The following is a 20,302-nucleotide window of genomic DNA, read 5'->3' as shown; positions in this document are numbered from 1 at the left end:
CTCACACCCTCCCTGCAGCAACACAGCGATACGTATTTTCACTGGAAGAACCAAGCAGTGTCAGCTGCGGCAGGTACGAACGTGCATTACTTCAACTTTTTTTTTTTTTTAGGGCAACCTGTGAGCACCTACTCAAATGTAAAACATGCATATGCTTTGAGCCAGTGCTGTGCGGAAACACGCACAAAAATATCCACAGAAGCATCATTTGTAATAGAAAGAGAAAAAAAAAAACAAGAAACAATTCAACGGCTCACGAATGGGGGGGTCCCTTAAATGATGGGACACACACATTAAAGAATGCTCAGTAGCTATTGGAAAGAATGAGGAAGATTTACACGCAATTTGATCTGGAAAGATTCGTGAGGTGGATGAAAAAAGAGTTGCAAACTAATAAGCATAAATATAATTACATTTTTTAAAGGCTGTCTGCTTATAAATCCAGGAGGAGTGGTTACTTTTGGAGAGTGGGAGAAGGTAAAGGGTCTGACCTGACTTTTCACTGATTTAAGCGCTAACATAATGGATGAGCTTTTCTGCTTTGTGTTTTTAAGTGTTTTCCAAACGAAGACGTGCTTTCAAAAATTTCCTCACCCGCAACTTTCCGTCAACTCCACTCAGCCAGAGGGCTCTTTCTGGAGGTCCTGGCTTGGCCTCTTCCAGAGGAGTTTCACAGGCTCCAGGTAGAGGGAGGGGAGTGGGGAGGGCTGCAGCATAATTAGGCCATTTCAGCATCAAGGAAACCTGCAGTGAGTATCGTCCTGAGCTGGCACACACGGGGCATTCATATCTTTGTAATAGGGGTAACTGCCTGAAGCGGCCAGGGACCCCTAAATTAAGACTGCCTGCAAGACTGTAGCTAAGGATGATGGCCCGAGCCCCAACGCAGGGCCCTTAAGCATAGGGTGAAGAAGTGGCAGATAAGCCCCAATTCTCCACACAGCCCTGGAATGGAGGCCTGGGTGGCCCAAGTACCCAGGGGAAGAAACTGAGGCTCAGAGATTCTTCCTTCAACTTGCCCAAGGTTACACAGCTGGAACCGAAATTCGAATTACACTGACTGACAAGGCCACCTGTTTCCCATGCGCGTGCCACCCCCCTCCATACTTTCTCACTCTAGTTCAAGATCAGGGTGCTACAAGAGCCCCTCCCGGGCCCCCTCTGGAATCCAGGCGCCAAGCGCCCCCCGCCCCCCGTCGAAACGGGACACATCTTTCCCGCGAATTCTTCCGCTCTGGGGGTAACGACCTCTCTGGGATTCCACACCATAACCAGGAAAACGCAGAGACGCACATAATGATGCGTACAACTACTTCGGGGGGAGACGGAATCCTGAATCCCCCGAACGCTCTATTTCTCAGGGCGAAGGGCTGCGCCTGCAGTCAACAAGCCCTGGGCACAGGGGGTGGTCAGGAGACACGCCCGCCCCCCGGGCCACCGGAGCCTCCACCACCAGCGCTCGCGCGAACCCCAGACCGCAAGCCGCGCCGCTTCCTCCAGGCGCCCATTCAAAGCCGGACGGACCCAGGACACCAACCGACGAAGTGGCGCCGGCCCAAAGTGAGGAAGTGGCCAGCGACGGAGCCCGGACCCCCGCCGTCACCGCCCCAGCCCCGGGCGCAGCGGGCGGGGGCTGCGACGGCGTGCCCCACCCCCGCCAGCGCCGGCAGCGCCCGGGCGCAGGTCCCCCCTGGACGCGGCTCCCCGCGCGCGGGTGCCGCGGGCGCCCGCGTGCGCTCGCACCCGGCCGGGCCACTCACCTGGCCGCGCCCCCGCTGCGGGTCCCGGCTCTGGGGTCCCGCGCGCAGCCGCCCGCCGTCCTGCCTGTGGGCACTCCCTGCCGCGCACGCCCTCCGACGCGGGCGCAGTTACTTCTGCTTCGGTCGCGGCCGCGCGCCACGTGACACCGCCGGGGCCGCCCCCCGCGCCCCGGCCCGCCCCACCGCTCGGAGCACCCCCGGCGCCGCGTCCTCCCGGGGGCGGACCGGGCCTGGGACCCCGCCTCCGCGGGCCGAGAAAGAAACTGAGGCGGCGGGAGGGGATCGACCTGCCCTTCCTCACTTGCAAGGTGGAGAGAAAACTTCCAGACAGACTAGCTTTTATCGAGCTCCTACTGCACACACGTGTTTTACATGCATTTAATATACTCCCCATAATCACCGGGAATTGGCAGTTCATGGCCCTAATTTGAAATCGTTACTGAAGCTGCGCTGGTGACCACCTCTTACTACCTGGGGCAAAAGCCACATAAATACCCTCAGCTCAGCTTTCTCATCTGTCAGACGTGATCAAAATAGTGCCGGCCCCAAAAGTCCGTTGTACGGAACGTAGACTACTAGGGAATTGATCTCCCATTTTCCCAATGAGAAGATTTTTTTTTTATGGCTCACTTTATAAACTTCTAAGCATATAGACGACATGGTCGAATGCCTAATGACGGTATTCAGTTGATTCATTTAGCTACACCAAGCCTACCTCAAGTCACGTATTGTATGATGTAACATATTCTTTAAGAGAAATACTGCTTTTTTCCATTTTCCTGTTTCATGAAGCAATTTTATTCAAATCTTTCATATGCATCTTTGACTACGGTCCGTTGTGACTGTAGCCAGCTTTCCAGTCACCTACAGAGCTGTCAGGACACGTCAGTTCTACTCGTTAAGCCGCTTGAGTTACAGCATTTTTTAAATCTATGAATATTGTTCTGGCTGAAAATATAATACCTGAAGCCACAGGGCTCACTCACTAACTTTAGGCATTCTGGACTCACTTCTTTCACTGCTCCCAGCTCCGGGGTGTCCTAGTCGCTATTCCCCACAGATCACTCACTGCACCATTTTTTAAAGAACTCTTTGAAACCACGTGTAATCATGGGGCCAACTCGGCAGGAATGATGGCTGAATCTGGGTTAAATTTCTTTGCCTTTTTTTTTTTAACAACTTCAATTTATATTTATTTCCATCAATCCTTTTATCATTTCTATTTTGATACATGTTAGCTAATGTACATAATATACTGTTACAACGATATATGTGTAGAATTTATTTTATTTATTTAATTAATTTATTTATTTTTGGCTGCGTTGGGTCTTCGTTGCTGCGCGCGGGCTTCCTCTAGCCGCGGCGAGCTGGGTCTACTCTTCCCTGCGGCGCGTGGGCTTCTCACTGCAGTGCCTTCTCTTGTTGCGGAACATGGTCTCTAGGCTCATGGGCTCCAACAGTTGTGGCACGTGGGCTCAGTAGTTGTGGCTCACGGGCTCTAGAGCGCAGGTTCAGTAGTTGTGGCACACGGGCTTAGTTGCTCCGCGACCCGTGGGATCTTCCCGGACCAGGGCTCGAACCCGTGTCCCCTCCATTGGCAGGCGGATTCTTAACCACTGCGCCACCAGGGAAGCCCTAGAATTCATTATTACAAAATCCATGTGTATAGGGAACCGTGTTAAATCTCTTGCTGATAAAATGAAACTAAGTGCAATCAGCTTTGGAAACCACGGTGGGAAGCCTTGGCTCCTAACCTCTGTCCAGACAGATGCTAATTCTGGCTGGAGTTTTCCCTGGTCCCTGGGGATGAAGCAAGCAAAGAAGAACATGTAGCACACGCTTCAGCTCAAAGAACTCTCATTTAATCTGTGACTGGGAGCCTACAGCATTTGGGGAGTTAAAATGTCTGCTGTGTTTGAGATGGTGGTCATCGGAGATGGCAGTTTGCTTTTTTCGCATTTCTAACTACTTTTCCTCTTTGCCTTGGTTTTCGCTCTCAGGTGAACAGCTGAAGGAATGCAGTGCGATGAATGGGAGTGTCTGGGGTTCCTCATGGTGGCCTCCTTTTCTCCAACTCCAACTTGATTGTTCAAAATAAAGTCACTGAGACGGAAGCCCTGGTTCTGGGAGGGCTGAAACACGACATGACACTTCTTCTCCAAGGCATAATGGGTAGGGGGAGAAGCCACCCAATATATTCAGATACATATGGCAGAGAGCCCCCTGTCATGAGTTAGCTATTTTAGGGCTCAAGGGCATTAAGTCAGTGGGTGGTGGAGGCTGGATTTGAACCCAAGTCTGCCTGGGGCCAGAGCCCATGGGCACACAGGCCCACTGCCTGTCCCCAGCATTAATAGGAGGCGTTCAGGCCGGAAGAAGTGAGTGTGTAACCACTCCGCATAGATTCACAAATGGGTCAGGAAGTGACCTCAAAGGGTGGAGGGAACTTTCTTTTCCTTTTCATATAAAAAGAAAGAAAAGGGGGAGGGGGGAAATAACCCGAAAGAAGATTGTGTGTTAATCAGCATTATGTTGACTTTCTGAGTCCCTCACCAGTCCTCAAGGGTGCACATGTTTTTCCCCATAACCCTCTTCCATTTGCTAGCAGCCATGGTGCATTGGACCATTAGCCAACCCCCTCAGTGCCTCAGTTTCCCTCTCTGCAAAATGGGTATATTAACCGTCCTACCTCCCAGGGTGATTATAAGGATTAAATGAGACGAGGGATAAAACAGGCATCATAGTTCAACCATCAGGGCTGACTACCTTCAGTATTGTTATTGGGAGGAAGAAGAAAAAGCCCCGTGATGCAATGGGAAGGTATGGATTTGGAAGACAGGGAGATCTGGTTTCAAGTCCCAAATGGACACTTCCTTAGCTGTGTGACCTTAAGCTGGTCAGTTACCCTCTCTGAACCTCCAATTTCCCCATCATTCAACCTACCTTTGGGATATAAAGAATAGGCAACCTACAGAGACGGAAAGTAGAGTAGTGGTTGTCTGGGACTGGGAGACATGGGGGTCTTGGAAGGTGATGACTAGGAGGTACAGGGTTTCTCTGTAGAGTGATGAAAATGTTCTAAAATTGATCATGATGATGGTTGCACAGCTCTGTGAATACACGAAAAGCCACTCAACTGTACACTTTAAATTTCTGTGTTTTTTTGGCCACGCTATGCGGCATGCGGGATCTTCCCCGACCAGGGATTGAACCCATGCCCCCTGCCTTGGGAGCGAGGAATCTTAACCACTGGACCACCAGGGAAATCCCTGAACTGTACACTTTAGATAGGTGAATTGTATGGGATGTGAACTCTGTGTCAAAGCTGTTCAAAAAAAACCACCTACCTTAGAAGGCTGTTTAAAGAATTAATGGCTGGGACTTCCCTGGTGGTACAGTGGTTAAGAATCCGCCTGCCAATTCAGGGGACAAGGGTTTTATCCCTGGTCCGGGAAGACCCCACATGCGTCAGAGCAACTAAGCCCGTGTGCCACAATTACTGAGCCTGTGCTCTAGAGCCCGCGACCCACAACTACAGAGCCTGCATGCCACAACTACCGAAGCCCACGCGCCTAGAGCCCGTGCTCCGCAACAAGAGAAGCCACTGCAGTGAGAAGCCCGTGCACCGCAACAAAGGGTAACCCCCGCTCGCCGCAACTAGAGAAAGCCCGCGCGCAGCAACGAAGACCCAACACAACCAAAAATAACTAAATAAAAAAATAAATAAAAGAAAAAATAATTAATGGCTAACACAGCTTAGCACAATGCAGTCTTCAATAAAGGAGCAGCTGCTCATTATAATAATCATTATTAGATAGTGGGTCTTCTGAACCTGGCCGTCCTCTCCCGGTCACACACAGCAGCGGCCAGGCTGACGTCCACCACGCTGCCCCAGGGCCTTGCCAACCTCCTCCCTCCACCCCACAGCCAAAAACAACCAGAAAACCCCGAGAGGTTTTGAGTTTGGTTTCCTTTCCCGATATTGTTCAGAGAAGTGCAGGTCCCCTGGGGACAAGCTGAGTCCCAGCTGCTGGCTGGCAGGCCTCTGTGAGAGGAAGTACCACCCAGAACTGGCTTCCAGACCTGGTCAGGGTTAGGCTCAATCTAGAAGTTTCTGCATTGGGGGGGGAGCGGTCAGACCCCCCTATTTTTTTTTCAGCCTTCCTGAGGTATAATTGGTACTAAACTGCACACAATTAAAGCATACAAGCTGATGAATTTGGACATATGCATACACCTGAGAAACCATCACTGCAATCAGGGCAATAAACATCCATCACCTTCAAAAGTTTCTTGTATACTTTTGTTATTGTTGTCATTTTTTGTGTTGTTGTATTTGCATGTGTATGTGTGGTAAGAACACAACATGATACCTGCCCTCTTAACAAGTTTTTTTTTTTAAAGATTTATTTATTATTTGTTTATTTATTTTAGGATGCGTCGGGTCTTAGTTGCAGCACGCAGGCTCTTCGTTGTGGTGCGCGGGTTTCTCTCTAGTTGTGGCATGTGGGTTTTCTCTTCTCTAGACGTGGTGCACAGGCTCCGGGGCACATGGGCTCTGTAGTTGTGGTGCACAGGTTCCAGAGCGCGTGGGCTCTGCAGTTTGCGGCACGCGGGCTCTAGTTGAGGCTCGCGAGCTCAGTAGTTGTGGCACGCGGGGTTAGTTGCCCCGCGGCATGTGGGATCTTAGTTCCCTGACCAGGGATCGAACCCGCGTTCCCTGTATTGCAAGGCAGATTCTTTACCACTGGACCACCAGGGAAGTCCCTCAACAAGTTTTTAAGTGTAAAATACAGTACTGTTAACCCTAGGCACATGGTGTAATGCAGATTTCTAGAACTTACTCATCTTGTAAAACAGAAACTTTAGATCCATTGAACAACTCCCCATTTCCCCCTCCTCCCAGCCCCTGGCAACCATCATTCTATGCTCTGCTTCTATAAGTTTGACTATTTTAGGTGCCTCATATGAGAGGAATCATGCAGTGTTTTTCCTTCTGTGTCTGGCTTATTTCAATTAGCATAATGTCCTCCATGTTGTCGCAAACAATAGAATTTCCTTCTTTTCAGAGGGTGAATAACATTCCATTGTATTTATACACGACGTTTTCTTTATTCATTCATGCATCCATAGAGGTTTAGATTGTTTCCATATCTTGGCTATTGTGAATAATGCTGCAACGAACATGGGAGTGCAGATAACTCTTCATTATATTGCTTTCAATTCTTTGGGGTATACACCCAGAAGTGGGATGGCTGGATCATATGGTAGTTCTATTTTAAAATTTGGGGGAAGCTCCAATGTTTTTCATAGCAGCTGCACCATTTTACATTCCCACCAACAGTGCACAAGAGTTCCAATTTCTCCACTTCCTCTCCAACTCTTGTTTCCTTTTGGTTTTTTGGTGATAGCCATTATAACAGGTATAAGGTGATATCTCACTGTGGTTTTCATTTGCATTTCCCTGATGATTACCGATGCTGAGCACCTTTTCTTATACCTCTAGGCCATTTGTGTGTCTTCTTTAAAGAAACATCTTCAGGTCCTTTGCCCATTTTTAAGGCAGGTTATTTGGGGTGTTTGTTTATTGCTATTGAGGTGTAGGAGTCTGCTATTCAAATTGAGGGCTGCTTGGAAAAGCCTCTGGTCCCGTGGTTTTAATTTGGGCTTCTCAAAACATGGGTAGATGACCTAAATAGACATTTCTCCAAAGAAGACATACAGATGGCCAAGAGGCACGAGAAAAGATGCTCAACATCACTAATTGTTAGAGAAATGCAAATGAAAACTACAATTACGTACCACCTCACAGCTGTCAGAATGGATGAAAAGCTGCTCACCATCACTAATTGTTAGAGAAATGCAAATGAAAACTACAATTACGTACCACCTCACAGCTGTCAGAATGGCCATCATCAAAAAGTCTACAAATAGCAAATGCTGGAGAGGGTGTGGAGAAAAGGGAACCCTCCTGCATTGTTGGTGGGAATGTAAGTTGGTGCAGCCACTATGTAAAACAGTATGGAGGTTCCTCGAAAAACTAAAAGAGAGTTGCCATATGATCCAGCAATCCCACTCCTGGGCATATATCTGGACAAAACTATAATTCAAAAAGATATATGCACCCCTATGTTCACAGCAGCACTATGCACAATAGCCAAGTCATGGAAACAACCTAAATGTCCATTGACAGATGAATGGATAAAGAAGACGTGGTACATGTATACAATGGAATACTATCCAGCCATAAAAGAAGGAAATAATGCCATTTGCAGCAACACGGATGGACCTAGAGATCATCACACTAAGTGAAGTTAAGTCAGAAAGAGAAAGACAAATACTACATGATATCACTTATATGTAGAATCTAAAATATGACACAAATATGGGACTTCCCTGTTGGTCCAGTGGTTAAGACTCTGCGCTTCCAACGCAGGGGGCTCGGGTTCGATCCCTGGTTGGGCGACTAAGATCCCACATGCTGTGGTGTGCGGCCAAAAAAAAAAATATGACACAAACTTATCTACGAAACAGACTCACAGACATAGAGAGCAGACTTGTGGTTGCCAAGGAGGACGAGGGGTGGGGGAGGGTTGGATTGGGAGTTTGGGATTAGCAGACGCAAACTATTATAAATAGAATGGATAAACAACAAGGTCCTGCTGTATAGCACAGGGAACTATATTCAATATCCTGTGATAGACCGTAATGGAAAAGAAGATGAAAAAGAATGTATATATATACGTATATGTATAACTGATTCACTTTGCTGTACAGTAGAAATTACCACAACACTGTAAATCAACTATACTTGAATAAAATAAATTTTTAAAAACATAAATGAGGGACTTCCCTGGTGGCGCAGTGGTTAAGAATCCGCCTGCCAGTGCAGGGGACACGGGTTCAATCCCTGGCCCAGGAAGATCCCACATGCTGCGCAGCAACTAAGCCCGTGCGCCACAGCTGCCGAGGCTGCACTCTAGAGCCTGCACGCCACAACTACTGAGCCTGCACGCCCTAAAGCCCGTGAGCCACAACTACTGAGCCCACGTGCTGCAACTGCTGAAGCCCTCGCGCTCTAGGGCCCGTGCTCCGCAACGAGAAGCCACCGCAATGAGAAGCCCGCGCACCGCAATGAAGAGTAGCCCCCGTTTGCCACGACGAGAGAAAACCCGCGTGCGGCAACAAAGACTCAATGCAGACAAAAAATAAATAAACAGTTTTTAAAAAATGAAATAAACAAGGCTGATTGGGCAAAGCTGATCAATGCCCTTGGAATAATGGTTCTCTTGGACTGGGGAGGGGTAGAAGACAGGCTCTTGGTGAGCTGTGATGTTCTCAATTTTGATCTGGTGTGACCAATGAAAACGTATCGAGCCTCATGCTTACAACTTGTGCGACTTTATGTTATACCTCAATAAAAAAATTAATATTTTTAAAAGGCTGTTCAGTGTATTAACAGGTTGTCTCTGATTTATGTTTCTGCCTTCAGTGTTTTCTACATATGGTTTACTGAGCATGTCTTAGCTATACGAGAAAACCAAATGTGTTTCAAAATCAAGGCTGTCACAGGTCACTTTTCTGCATTATGTCATGCAACAATAAAAACATTAAAATACAAGGGCATTAGCTAAAGGGAAGAGGAAGCATTTAAAATCTTTGCCGTTTACCAAAATCAGTAACATGTATTGGATACCTACCTTGCACCAGGACCCTTCATGCAGTAAATGCATTAACCCCTCCCAACAAAGTTAGGAAGCTCAATTATTCTCATGTCTCTTTTACCTATGAGGAAACTGAGGCTCAGAGGTGTTAAATGATTCACAGAGGTGACCCAGCAGTCGGTGGCAGAGCTGGACTCTGAAGCCAAGTGCCTTCTTCAAGATCTGGGGTTATTTCGACTCCCACCAAGGACTCTTACTCTCCTGGGGGTTCTCAGGGAGGTCTAAGACACACTCAGAGATGCTGGGCCTACAGAATCAGAACCTCGAGGATGGGACCTGGGGAGCTGCCTTTTAACCCCCCACCCCCCTACCCCATGATTCTTTTGTACCCTCTAGTATGGGCAACAGTGCCTTCTGCTGAAACAAGGAAGAAACACATCATGGGCCTTTTCAGAGGTGGAAAGCAGCCTGGGCACTTTGGGCAGATATAGGAAGGTATTAGGTATAAAGATAAGGAGGTTATGCCTGGCAGATTCCAGAAAGATGACCTCATAAGGAGGTCCTTTGGGAGAGGGGGCATTGACTAATACCCCCCCCATGGAATCCATGACGAATTCTCCTTGAACACCAATTTGACAGATCACTGATTCAGTCATTCAGCTTACCTAAATACCTGTTGAATGCTATGTGTGACTCGCTACTCTAGGTTCTGAGGATAAGAAAAGGAGAGATTCATTCTCTATCAAGAGGTCGCAGCTGGTGGGAAAGATTAGCAGGTAAAAAAAATGGTTACTCACCTGTTAAAATGGCTAAAGTAAAAACACCTGATGGGGAACTCCCTGGCGTTCCAGTGGTTAGGACTTGGCACACTCACTGCTAGGGCCCGGGGTTCGATCCCTGGTTGGGGAACTAAGATCCCGCAAGCCTCACGGCACGGCCAAAAAAATAAATAAAAATAAAAATAATTTAAAAAATAAAAACACCTGACAATAGCCAGTGCTGGAGTGCACGTGGAGCCACTGATGGGAATGCAAAATGGTGCAGCCTCTTTGGAAAACAGCTGGGCAGTTTCTTAACAAGTTAGATACGCTTACCGTACAATGCAACAATCCCACATCTAAGTGTCTACCCGAGAGAAATAAAAACATACGTCCATGCAAAGATCTATACACTAATGTTTACAGCAGCTTTATAATCACTGAAAACCGGAAACAGCACAAATGCCTTTCAACTGGCGAAGAGATAAACAAACATCCATACGCTGAAATAGCACCCATGGATAAAAGGGAAGAAACGCCAAGGATGCACCTCCCATGCACTATGCTAAGTGAAAGATGCCAGCACCAGAAGACCACAGAGCTATGATTCCATTGATAGGACCTTGTGGAGGAGGCAAAACCACAGGGACAGAAAATAGATCACTGGGTGCCAGAGACCGGGGTTGTGGAGGGGAGCTGACTACAAAAGAACATAACAGACTTTGCGGGGTGGGGGCGGATGGAACTGTTTGACATTTGGTCGTGGCAGAGTTACATGACTTGATGACCTTGCCAAAACTCGTAGAACTCTGTACCCCAAAAGGTGAATTTTCCTGAGTGTAAATCATATTTTATTAAGAAAAACAAAGATGATTACGATACAGGTGATAAGGCCAAGGTTGAGAGAGAAGGGGTAGTTCACGCAGGTTTGGGGGAAAACAAGGAGAAGAGAGGATCAGGAAGCCTTCCTGAAGGTGGTGATCCTTACACTGAGACTAGAGAAAGGACAGGAGTTCCAGTTCCGAGAACGTGAAGTGGAAATGGGAGGAGAGGGGAGAGGTCAGGATTTCAGACAGGGGAACCGCCTGAGTGACGCAGGCTCTGGGAGTGACTCAGTTCTGCTGGAGTGAGGGCTGGGCGTGCCTGGAGGGGAAGGCAGGCAGGCGGGGCTCCACTCAGGCAGGGCCGGCTGAGTCCTGCCGAGGCATTGGGACTCTACCCAGGAACCCGTGGGAGCTACCGAAGGTCTCAGAGCAGAGGAGTGGCTTGGCTGACTGCTGGTTTGGAAAACTCACAGTTAAGCGGGGTGGGGGGCAGGATGAGGGAGCCGGGCGGAAGGCAGGAGGGCTGCTCGAGACGTTCTTTGCCTACGGTTGTGCACCCTTGGCTGAGGCATTCTGTCACCCAGCAGACATTAACCAAGCGCTTGCCGCCTGCCAGACACTGTTAACAGAAGCCGGGGATATAAGAATGGACCCAAACTCCCTGTGTCTCTTGCATTCTACTGGGGAAGACAGACCATAAACAAGGAAGCCCAGGATCAAGGTCATTGCGGATGGGGCGGAGCAGGCCAGTATTACGGGGCAGGTGAGGGAGGTGTTTAGACCTGGCGGCAGAAGGCCTCTCAGAGGAGGCGCCAGCCGAGCGGGCCTGAGGAGGAGGGCCAAGGAGCCGGCTCCGTGAGGCTCCGGAGAAGGGACTTCTCAGGCAAAAGCAAAGCCCCCAGCGACACACCCGATTGCTTTTGAGGGTCACACAACGGGTGCAGGATGTGGAACCCCGAAAGACCTGGGGTGGGGGGCAGCTATGCCTCCCTGGGGTCTCTGTTCCCGCAGGAGAAGGACAGGGCCTTCGCCGGCAGCAGCTACGCTTCCCTTCATATTCTGGTGAATAACAGTTTAAGGGCCCGAGTGTGAGCGTGCAGAGAACAGCCTGAATCCATAAGGGCAGCTCTCCTCTCGGGTCTATAGGTCACAGCCGTTGCCATTATAAACAGCGCCCATGTGGACACGACCACAGCAGGTCCAGAGTCAGGGAGACTCAGGACATACCTGGGAAGGCCAAGCTGGATTTTCACATTAAAAAAAATTTTTTTAAGACCCTAGCAAGGGCTTCCCTGGTGGCGCAGTGGTTGAGAGTCCGCCTGCCGATGCAGGGGACACGGGTTCGTGCCCCGGTCCGGGAAGATCCCACGTGCCGCGGAGCGGCTGGGCCCGTGAGCCGTGGCCGCTGAGCCTGCGCGTCCGGAGCCTGTGCTCCGCAACGGGAGAGGCCACAACAGTGAGAGGCCCGCAAAAAAAAAAAAAAAAAAAAAAAAAAGGATAAAGAAAAAGGAAACATTATTAAACACTAATCGTGATGGTCTCAGGTGGTTATTTTTCCACCTCTTTGTACATTTCTCCATTTTTCAAATATCTTAGCATGGGAATGTATACTTTAATAATCAGAGAAAAAGGCACCATGAAAAAGGACTGAAGCCCACAAAATGGAAGAAGATACTTGAAAATCATATATTTGTATCTTGTATCTAGACTATACAACTCAATAATAAGACCAATAACCCAATTTAAAAATGGGCAAAAAAATCCAAATAGACGTTTTTCCAAGAAGATACACAAATGGCCAATAAGCACATGAAAAGATGCTTTTCATCATTAGCCATCTGGAAATGCAAATTGAAATCACATGAGATACCACTTCACACCCACTATGACTGCAAACCTGAAAAAGAAAATAACAAGTGTTGACAAGGAGGAGGGAGAAATTAGAAGCCTCATACACTGCTGGCGGGAATGTAAAATAGTGTAGCTGTTTTGGAAAACAACCTGGCAGTTCCTCAAAAGGTTAAACAGAGTTCTTATATGACTCAGCAATTCCATGCCCAGGTGTATACCCAAGAGAACTGAAAATGTTCACAAAAACACTTGTAATGACGTTAATATCAGCATTACTCATAACAGAGGAAAGGTGGAAACAATCCAGATGCCCACCAATGAATGAATGGATAAACAAATTGTGGAATATCCATACGATGGAATATATTCAGCAATAAAAAGAAATTAAGTACTGATACACACTACAACATGAATGAACCTTGAAAACATTATGCAAAGTGAAAGAAGCCAGTCACGAAAGACCACCTAGTGTGTGATTCCATTTACATGAAACGTCTAGAGTAAGCAAAGCTATAGAGACAGAAGGTAAATTTGTGATTGAAGGTGGTTGGGGAAAAGGGGAAATGAGGAGTGGCTGCTTAATGGGTATGGGGTTTCTGTTCGGGGTGATAATAAATGTTCTAAAATTGATTTTGGTGATAGTTTCACAACTGTGTGAATACACTAGAAGCCACTGAATATACACTTTAAATGAGTGAATGGTATGGTATGTGAATTATGTCTCAAACTGTTCAAAGTGTAAAAAAAAAGAACTGAAGGAAAATGTCAAACAATGGCTTTTTTCTGTTGGTTTGGGATTGTGTGTGTGTGTGTGTGTGTGTGTGTGTGTGTGTGTGTGTGTGCGCGCGCGCGCTTTGTTTCCAGGGCCTGCCACAAATTGGAGTCCAGCAAATGTCTACTGAATGAACGGATGGACAAATGACAAAAGGATGGCCAGCTGGCTGGCTGGCTGGCTGGCTGGATGGCTGGCTGGATGGACGGATGGACGGCTGGCTGGATGGATGGATGGATGGATGCCTGGATGGATGGATGGACGGATGGATGGATGGATGGATGGACGGCTGGATGGATGGATGGCTGGCTGGCTGGCTGGATGGATGCCTGGCTGGATGCCTGGATGGTGGTAGCCAGCCCCCAGGACGGCTTGGCTCCAATGATCCTTGTCCCCTGGATTTACGTCCTTGTGTTGCCTCCTCCAACACTGAACAAGGCATGATTCTGACTTAACAGAATCCTGTAGAAGGGACAGTATATGACGTGTGAGGCTAGGTTATGAGGGCATTGTGGCTTTTGCTTTGGTCTCTAGGGCCACTCTCTCAGGGGGAAACCAGCCACCATGCCGTGAGGACACTCAAGCAGCCCTCTGGAGAGGCTGAGGTGGCGAGGGACTGAGACCTCTCAGCAACAGCCAGCATGAACTAGCCAGCCGTTCCTGAATTCCTGACCCTCAGAAACCATGCAACAATTATTACAATTATTGTTGTTGTTTAAAACACTAAATTTTGGGGTCAAGGAGCAACAGATTACTAATAAAGATTTATAAAGCCATGGAAGGATGGATGGATGATGGATGGCAGGTGGACAGATGGAAGGATGGGTGGGTGGATGGATGGACAGGTGTATGGAAGGATGGATGGAAGGAAGGAGGAACGGGTGGGTGGATGGAATTTTTAATTTGGGTCCCTCCCAGAGCTTTCTTTTTTCTTTGACTCACACAAAAGTAAAGGAGATGCAACTGCTCCAGCATGATTCTCAAAACTCTCCATTTCAGTGGAGTTCAGGCTCAGGCAAACATCCATGAGAAAAGATACGAGGTCACTACCCTTCCTACTGTACTTCCTCTCCCTCACCCAAGGAAGCAGCAAGTGGAACCATCTGGGATCGTTTACATGATGTCAGAAAACATGCGTAGAGGCCTGGTGTGTCCGTTCCAGGTCCCAGAGTTCCCAAGAAGGATCAGACTTGGGACAAACGGCCGAGGAAGCAAGATGAGGTGGTGGGGCCACTGAACGAGCAACACGTCTGGTTCAAAGCCTAGCTCCCTTGCTCGGGCAACTCATTTACCCCCCTGTGCTCCTACCTCCTCATCTATACAGCAGAGCCAGTGACACCCCCCTCGTGAAGTCTGTGACTCTTCAACACCAATGTTAATGAAAGGTTCACGTGGGACCTGGGTGCTAGCACTTACCTTCCTTCTCCCCACCACCCAGCTCTCGGCTTGTCCTCCCCTGGCCCGCGACGGTGTATGGCACGGTCCCCTGCACCAGCTCGGGCTTCAGATGACCTGGGCTGGACTCCAGGCTCCGCTCCTCTGCTGTGTAAACTTGGGCACAATACCAACCCTCTCTGTGCCTCGGTTTCCTCACCCATAAAATGGGGATAGTAATAGTAGCTGCCTTATAACTTTGTTGTGAGCATTAAAGGAGATAATCTTCTAAATCACAAGGTCGGTGACTGGCCACATAATACGCACTCGATGAACGCCGGCAGTAATAATACAGATAATAATAATACAGCATAGCACTAGCATCCGGAGTGGCGCTGGCAAGTCATGCGGTTGGCTCCCAGGAACAATGCTGCCGTCCACTCGGCCTCCCCGACTGTCCCGGGCTCGGCCACCCTCGACTTCATCCTGATGGAGCAATGGCGGCTCCAGCACCCGGCTGAGCACCACCCCACTCAACCTCTGAAATCCCACTGTGCCCTTGAACAAAAAGCCCATCTTTCCCCCCAGAAATGCCGTCACCTTCCCTGGTCTCCATGGAAACAGACTACCTGGACCAGCCTGGAGTCAGGGCAGGTTTGGGATGACTGGAGGCATTGCCACACCCTTACCTGGGGGCACCAGGCGAATGACTGTCTTTCCGTGGACTTTGTGGAACACTCCTTTCCTGATGGCCTGGAGCTCTGGGGGAGAGCACAGTCTCAGTGTCCTCGAGGGGTGTCCTCGGAGCTTGCAGACGCAGCTTCAGGAGCTGAGGGCAGGTGCTTCAGTTAAAGGCACAGGCGGGGCTGGTCCCCCATGGACGGCCACCTCCCTGCTCAGCGGGGCAACACCTTCCTGCTTGCCAAGACTGACACATGTTCTATCTCCTGACCCCCAACCCACAAGAAGGGGAAGGGGGTTTTTCCAGCCTCACTCTACAGATCAGGACACAGGGGCTCAGAGAGGCCAGGCACTTTGCCTAAGGACACATAGCTGGCTGCTCCTCTTCAGACAGTCCCTCACTTTGTGCTGTTGCCGGGGGTGATGACCTTGGCGGGGGTCACCACTTCCGAGCCGGCCTGGAAAGTCAGCTCGCCGCCTGGGGCGAAATTCAAACCCTGCAGTACCTGGGACAGAGTAGGTGCTCAATAAATATTTCTAAAAACCAAGTCCTCCTTTTTTACATAATAATTATCTTTAAAAATAAAAATAACTAATTTTTTATTAACTACAGTGTGCCAGGCATTTTCTACATGTTACTCTACTTAATCTTCATGGCATATTCTATTTAATTCTATTGAATACCCCAGAGCAGGTTATTAGTGCCCCGTTGGGGATTTCTGCAAATATTTAAGACAGGCCTGGATTTGACAAACCTAGGCGGAAGTGTCAGGAGGGGTAGGGGTCTCCATTAGTGAGCTCTGCCAGAGGGCCAAGCAGAAAGCCATCCACTAAAGCAGGTGGTGACTCCTTACCAGGTCCTTGAGGAGGATAAACTGTGAAGTGAAGTGCATTGCTTTGTGAATTTCCAGATCACCTACCACGTGGCATGAGGTGCAAAGAACAGAGAAAAGACAAATGGGAAAGGACAAGGATGGGGAAGGAAGGGAATGGGGGAGGGGAATGGGGAGGTCATTCCAGAGGCTTCTCTGTCCCCTCCTATCACAGGTGAAGGTGGCAAACCTAAAAGTGGGTTCCCAGGACCTGGGGTCCCTGGGTCAACCCCCAAGCATGGTCCCCAAGGACCAAAGTCCTCAGCCTGCCAGGTCTGGCCTTGCCTTCCTCCTGGAATGGCCCCAGGCCAGCAGGGCTGGGATGGCGACCCAGGCCAGCTGACCAGGCAGTGCCCTCACACCAGCTTAGCCGCCACCAGAGGTGGGACCGGCCTGGCCCTAGCCACCTCCTCTCCCTGCGCAGCCACCCCTCGCTACCCCGCGCCCTCCAGCTAACTCCGCAAGATGAAACGCCAAACCGGCGCTCCTCTCGTCTCCAGCCAGAGTGCCTCCGCCCGTCCCCGTAGTCACGGCTAGGGCCTGTCTTCGGTCATGCTCCCAGCTGCCGCGTGCCCTCCCAAACGCAGGGCCCAGACTGAACCTGGTCATGGAGAACAGTACAGTCAAGCCCAAAGGCAAGAGGAAAGGGCTCCTCCTCGCCTGTGCCAGGGCCCGCGTTGGTCAGCCCCCAAAGTTTCCCCTCTGGTCCAGCTCAGGCTCTCCCAGAGGTGGTCCAAGGCATGGCTTTCTGGCTTTAGGCCATGGACATGGACATGGACACAAAGAGAGGGACTCCTCCCAGATGAAGGGAGATTCCCAGAGACCTGGAAAAGGCAAAAAAGAAATCTGAGTCCTGGGGAAGGGCCAGGGCCAGCCCTAAGGGATGCTCCACGGCAGGGTCAGGCTGGTACGGTGCTGCAGAAGCAGTAAGATAGCAGGACCGGATCTCCGCAAGCACACAGAGGCACCAGTGACCAGAGCTAAGAGTTACTAGCACTGCCGGCGGGCCAGGACCATTCCAAGTAAAATTCTAATGACCACCACAGCCCCGTGAGGCAGGTGCTGGTGCATCCCATGTTACAGCAGAGGAAACTGAAGCACAGAGAGAGGAAGGGACCCGCCCAAGGTCACACCACTTGGAAGTGGCAGAGCCAGGGCTGGAACCCACCAAGTCGAGCTCCCGATTCCACCACCCTCCGTCGTCAGGACATCCAGAGGGGCCTCCTCAGGGCTTGGGCCCAGATTAAAAACCAACAACTCAAACAGAATTACCCTATGACCCAGCAACTCCACTTCTAGGTGTACACCCAAATGAACTACAACAGGGAGTTGAACAAATATCTGCACCATTATGTCCGTTAGCAGCATTATTCTCCGTAGCCGAGACGCCGAAGCAACCCAAGTGTCCACTGATGGAAGAGTGGCCAAGCGAAACGTGGTCCAGGCACAGAATGAAATATTATTCAACCACAAAAAGGAGAGAAATTCTGACACCTGCTACAACACAGATGAACTTTGAGGACCTTACGCCAATTGAAATAAGCCAGTCGCAGAAAGACAGACACTGTATGATTCCACCTATATGAGGCATGTAGAGTAGTCAGATTCGTAGAGACAGAAAGTAGAAGGGTAGGTGCCAGGGGCTGGGAGAGGGGAAATGGGGAGTTAGAGCTTAATGCAGACAGAGTTTCAACTGGGAAAAACAAAAAGTTCTGGAGATGAATGGTAGTGATGATTGCAGAAAAATGTGAATGTATTTAATGCCACAGAAGTGTACACTTAAAAACGGTTAAGGGCTTCCCTGGTGCCGCAGTGGTTAAGAATCCGCCTGCCAATGCAGGGGACACGGGTTCGAGCCCTGGTCCGGGAAGATCCCACATGCCGCAGAGCAACTAAGCCCGTGCGCCACAACTACTGAGCCTGCGCTCTAGAGCCCACGATCCACAACTGCTGAGCCTGCGCTCTAGAGCCCTCGAGCCACAACTACTGAGTGCACGTGCCACAACTACTGAAGCCCACGCGCCTAGAGCCCGTGCTCTGCAACGAGAAGCCACCACAGTGAGAAGCCCGTGTACCTCAACAAAGAGCAGCCCCCGCTCGCCACAACTAGAGAAAGCCTGCGCGCAGCAGCAAAAACCTAACGCAGCCAAAAATAAATAAATAAATAAATAAATAAAATTTATTAAAAAAAAAAACAAAAGGTTAAGATGGTTGACCTTATGTAAATTTGACCACAAGAATCAACACAAACCCAGGGCTTTGGCTCAACAATGGGCCGGGCACGCCAACAATGGCTGACACTGATGTTTCACCAAACTGGCTAAATGGGCTGAGAGGCTACAAACTAAAGAAAGGTGGTATTCCTTGCAGACCTGAGCTTGAGGGCCATACCTGCTGCAGGAGGGAAGCCGGGCAGCTGGAGGGGGGGAGTCGAGACAGGGCAGAGGCCAAGAACAGAGCTGGGTAGCTGTGACTGGTGGGGGTGGAGGCATCCTGAGAGGCTCAGGCCAGCTGCAGGCCCTGCCTAATAAGAGCTGATACCGTTATTAAGCACCTGCTGTGTACCAGGCTCTGTGCTTAGCACGATACACGTAGCACCTCATTTCTTCCTTACTATTACAACACTTGGAGGTGTTATTATTTACGTCCATTGCACAGATGCGGAAACTGAGGCTCCAAGAAGAAAAGCAAGCTGCCCAAGGCCCACAGCTAACAAGTGGCCGAGCAAGGCCTGGACCCTGCATCTCTGGACGCCCATCCTCTTCCCAGGCGGCAGCTCCTCTGCCTCTGGGGGCATCTGTTACTGTGGTGTCTGGCGCTGGGCTGGGGCCTTCGCCTCCCTGGGCATCCCGAGGGGTCTGGCTGTCCGGGCAGGGGTCCTGGACTTGGGCCACATCCTCCGCGGAAGGCGCTGGGAGCGGATTCCGCCCAGGCAGAGCCTGAAGGGAGGGCGGGCAGCACTGGGCCAGCGTTACGGGTCCCTAAGGGACCACGCGGGGAGCACGCCTACCCCCCCCACTGCCCTCTGGGGCGTGGGGCAGGAGCCTGGAAGTGGAGGTGGGGAAGGACCCGCAGCCCAGCGGATGAGCGCTCCCAGGAGAGCCTCAGAGGCCTCCTCGGTTACTGCCTGGATGGCTGCCATTAGTGTGGTCACAGCTGCCTCCGCCCCAAGGAAAAGAGGAAGAGGTCAGAAGCAGCGAGAGAGAAGACAGAGAACCTTAAAAGAGGACGTGTCCCAACCCACACTGCCCCTCCCCTCAGAAGAAAAGGGGCTGAGCTGGCCCAGCGCTTCTTGGAAGCTCCCACCAGCGAAGAGGGAACCTGCCACACTGATGCTCTGAAAACACTCTGGAACTCTGCGGGCCTCTGGCCCTCCAGCCCTGGGGAGCCCCGAGGTCCAGGGGCAGAGGGCAGTGGGAGCCCCCTGGCCCAGCGCTTCTTGGCTTCTTGGAAGCTCCCACCAGCGAAGTGCTTTAACGCCACACTGATGCTCTGAAAACACTCTGGAACTCTGCGGGCCTCTGGCCCTCCAGCCCTGGGGAGCCCCGAGGTCCAGGGGCAGAGGGCAGTGGGAGCCCCCAGCCCAGGGCTCACAGCCGTGAGCCGTGGAGGATGGGGCACCGTGGGGTTCTGGGTTCAAATCCTGCTCTGCCCTTGTTAGTTCTGCGGTTAGACACAGGCTACTCACCTTGCTGGGGCGCCAGTTTCCTCATCTGCAACCTGGAGATAACGAGAGCCCCTAGCGT

General features: G+C 50.2%; 1 protein-coding gene across 1 annotated transcript in view; it reads right to left on the bottom strand.

The window, feature by feature from the left end:
• PLCG2 (phospholipase C gamma 2) overlaps nucleotides 1-1,832 on the bottom strand; it is a 172,377-nt gene extending 170,545 nt beyond the window's left edge. The window contains exon 1 of the mRNA XM_024124979.3: nucleotides 1,761-1,832. The gene's annotated coding sequence lies outside the window, so the exon portion shown is untranslated. The remainder of the gene's footprint in view (nucleotides 1-1,760) is intronic.
• Nucleotides 1,833-20,302: the final 18,470 nt, after the last annotated feature.

Source organism: Physeter macrocephalus, chromosome 17 (genome assembly GCF_002837175.3).
Source record: "Physeter macrocephalus isolate SW-GA chromosome 17, ASM283717v5, whole genome shotgun sequence".
Classification (NCBI taxonomy): domain Eukaryota; kingdom Metazoa; phylum Chordata; class Mammalia; order Artiodactyla; family Physeteridae; genus Physeter; species Physeter macrocephalus.
This window is presented reverse-complemented; position numbering and strand designations above follow the sequence as displayed.